At 37.6% G+C, this 4,001-nt stretch overlaps 1 pseudogene; it reads left to right on the top strand.

Moving 5' to 3' along the window:
• The first annotated feature begins 216 nt into the window (after nucleotides 1-216).
• LOC120124656 lies at nucleotides 217-3,643 on the top strand (annotated as a pseudogene).
• Nucleotides 3,644-4,001: the final 358 nt, after the last annotated feature.

Genomic DNA, 4,001 nt, shown 5'->3' with positions numbered 1-4,001 from the left:
GGAAAGTTCAGTGAGCAAAACGTTCATTTAAGGATAGTTTAGTCACCTATGATGTACTTTACCCTATAACCTTTACATATAATCTCGAAAAAAGCCCGGCAAAACACACACTAGTTTAGTGTGGTAGGTTTCCCCTATGCTTTTCATTTTTTTTTTGGCACCTCCTCTCTCTCCAATCACCTCCCCTTAAACAGCTCCTTGACTCCTCCAATCTGCAAATCTACTTGCTTGCTGCTACCTTCATATATATTCTTGTCTAGTATCTGCCTCTATCTAGCTTCTTCTCTTGAAAGGAGCGATATTTTTTTAATCTAATTTAGCCGTACTCAAGTACCATTTTCTTATATTTTCATTGCCATTCCTGTTCATTTACAAACGAATCTGCAAGTTTCAATCTTTGATTTTTCTTTTCTCATCTTCTCTCTCTACACATTTGGGGAGAAGAAGAGGAAGAAGAGAAGCAATAATGAAGCTTTCTGGGGTTTGGGTTGTTTTAACATTTGCTTTTGCCCAACTGGTTACTGCCTTTTTAGATTTTAATGAAACTGAGCTGTCTTTTCTTGAGTCTTTGCAATATGGAGCCTCCAAAATCAACTATAACCCTCTCATGGTTGGACTCACTCTTATTCATACTGCTGGTGCTAAAGGAGCTGGTACATTTCCTATCTTTCTTTGTATTTTACTCCAGATTTAGTGTTCTTTGACCTTTTCTTCTGTAAAAAGGGGGGGACTGGACTGGATTTTGTAAAAGTAACACTAATAATGTAGTATTATGCTTGTTATGTTTAAGGTATGCAGTTATTGTACTGCTAATTGAGGTTTGCTTCTGCTTCGTTTCCTTCCTTAAACATCAATTATTTCCTTGTTTATTTATTGTCAACTTCTGTTCTAGCTTAAACATTGTGGTCTTAGGGAGGATATTTAGTTAATAAGAAAAGACATCAGATCTTCAGCTGGTGATTGTTGTTCTACATGTAATGACAACCATGATTAAATTTGGTCAATCAACATTTTCGCATAATCTTTTAGCTAAGGTCTTTTACTTGTATGACGATTTCATTTGCTGCCCTCATCTTCCCTCAGCACATAAGTTTTGCACACAAATACTGAAAATTAATGGAAGAATAGCCGAATATTGCTCGGACTCTTCATTTTTTCTTGAACTACTTGTGTTCGATATGTCGATGCACAGATATGACCACTAAAGTTCTTCCAAATACATGAAAACCTTAGAAAACTAACCATACTGATCTCCGATATACAACCATATCCAACACCGACGCTTAAGTTCCAGTAACATAAGTTTAGTCCACTTAAACTGTCTTGGCATTTATCCTAATTTTTGTGCTTCTATTCTGCCTTTCAACTATACAGTCTGCCTGGATGGAACCTTGCCGGGATATCATTGGCATCGTGGATATGGATCAGGATCAAATAGCTGGCTCATTCAATTGGAGGTACGTGAGAGAGTAAAGAAATGATGGATCATCTTACTTGATTGCATGTCCCAGCATATATATGTTATAGGTTATTTCTTAAAATCTCAGATAAATTCTGCAAAAGTTGTGTGCTTTCTCTAAGATGTTCTACTTTTTCATCATGTCGTGGCAGGGAGGAGGATGGTGCAATAACGTTAGAACTTGTGTCTACCGCAAGAAAACCAGACGTGGATCATCCATGTACATGGAAAAGCAGATACCATTTACTGGCATATTAAGTGAAAAAGCTGAAGAAAATCCGGGTTTCCAATTCATTCTTATTCAACAAAAATTCATACTATGCAAACTTTAGAAGTATCATTCCTGATCATCATCTTATTAAAATTGCAGACTTTTTCAATTGGAACAGAGTAAAGCTTCGTTATTGCGATGGTGCTTCTTTTACTGGGGACAGCGAAGATATTATGACTGAATTTTTCGAAAACTTTTATGCACTTTCAGTGTCTCAGTTCAGTGTTTTGTTTTTAATATGCTACACTGTGTTTAGGCTGCCAAGCTGCAATTTAGAGGCCAGCGCATATGGTTAGCTGCAATGGAAGACTTAATGTCGAAAGGAATGCGCCATGCAAATCAGGTTTGCGTTTATCTCCGGTTGCAACTTTCTTTCAAAAAAGGATTACCTTCTATATGTTCATTTCTATTTTGTTGAAGTTGGAGGTATAAGTATGGCAAGTATTATCCGTTAGGTTATGCCTCACGATGTTTTCGTATTTACATTTTGTTGTAAAAAGGAAGGGTTAAATTTCAGGCTCTTCTTTCGGGGTGTTCTGCTGGGGGTCTGGCCACGATTTTGCACTGTGATGAGTTTCGGAACATTTTTCCCAGAAACATTAGATTAAATGCCTTGCTGATGCTGGTCTATTCCTCGATACGTAAGTATAATTATCCTTTCAAGGTCTTGCTTTAAGCACCAGCTAGAGAGATTGTTTCTTGGTTCTTAATATATTTTCATTATGTCCTCTTTGGACTGTAGGGTTGATGTCTCTGGCGGTCGGACACTTAGGAGTATGTACAGCGGCGTGGTGAGCTTGCAGGTTCGAGACTTATGTGTTTTTTTCTCACTTTTTCCTATCGGTACCAAAGGGCTTGATATAAATAATGGGAGAAACACGAAGAAGAAGTTGTATTATTTCATGCTCAAGCCTGTTTGTTATTGATATCACAGGGTGTACAACACAACTTGCCACGCATATGCACTAACCACCTTGATCCAACTTCGGTATATCCGATTTCTCGATTTCTTCCATCGGTTGACAAGAAACATCATGTGAATTTGATTCATTGTTCTCTTCTATGAAACTTATTTCAGTGTTTCTTCCCGCAAAATCTAATCAGCCAAATCCAAACTCCACTGTTTATTCTTAATGCAGCTTACGATTCATGGCAGGTAATGATCTTGCCTGCAGAATAGCATTATCAATGTATAATTACGACACGATAATGCATGATATTGAACAAATTCGTTTCCTTCTTTGAAATCAGATTCAATCCAGTATCGCTCCTCCATCGGCAGACCTACACGGTCATTGGCATGATTGCAGATTGAACCATGCAAAATGTTCTCCTTCCCAGATCAGGTTTTTACAAGGTGACTTCCCGTGTGAACACGATTTTCCATCCGACATGCATTTCAACACACGATAGATCATATTTAGGCACAGCTTAAGCAAATCTTTGTTTGTGAACCAGGCTTCCGGACGCAGATGCTTAATGCCATAAAAGGGTTTGCAATGTCGAGACGGAACGGATTATTCATAAATTCGTGTTTTGCTCACTGCCAATCAGAAAGGCAAGACACATGGTTTGCCGATGATTCTCCTGAAATCAGAAACAAAGTATGTCTAATAAATAACAAACAGATTTCATTAAATTCGCCAAGGGTATGTAAATGACAATGCAATTGATAATGTGGCAGCCAATTGCAATAGCTGTTGGGGATTGGTATTTTGACAGAGCAGGAGTGAAGTCCATTGATTGTCCGTATCCCTGTGACAGAACTTGCCACAATCTGGTTTTCCGATGAGTTGCTTGGTCGTGTCAGAAGTAGCTAGCATGGTTATTCGAAGATTTCGACCCTGCAATTATATGAAACTAAATACAATACAATACAAGAGAGGGAAGGCTGCTGAGGAATTGCGTTGCAATCGGCGTATTTCCCGACCGAGATGTCTGCAAAATAGCATTGCTCGTTGTTGTTGTCATTGTTAGCTATTATATTCTCGATTGATATTTGATAGTCAGTGTTACTATGTCTTCATTGGATTAGGATATCAGGATATTGCCCACCCTTTTGATTTTCCTTTTATTGTATCAATTAAAACCCCTTAAACGTCTATTATTATTGAGTGTCAAATTAGTTTGGATTGAATCATTTGCAATTTTGTTGTTATTTTCTTGTGTACGACCGTATTGATTTGAAGGTGGTAAAATTTTGAGAGATTGGTCGTACAAAAATATATAATCTTATATGGATTGTGTAAAATGATTCTGTTGAATGAACTA

Source organism: Hibiscus syriacus, unplaced genomic scaffold, assembly GCF_006381635.1.
Source record: "Hibiscus syriacus cultivar Baekdansim isolate YM2019G1 unplaced genomic scaffold, ASM638163v2 tig00110422_pilon, whole genome shotgun sequence".
NCBI classification, from domain to species: domain Eukaryota; kingdom Viridiplantae; phylum Streptophyta; class Magnoliopsida; order Malvales; family Malvaceae; genus Hibiscus; species Hibiscus syriacus.
Note: the sequence above shows the minus strand (reverse complement) of the source record. Positions and strands in the feature narration are given on the sequence as shown.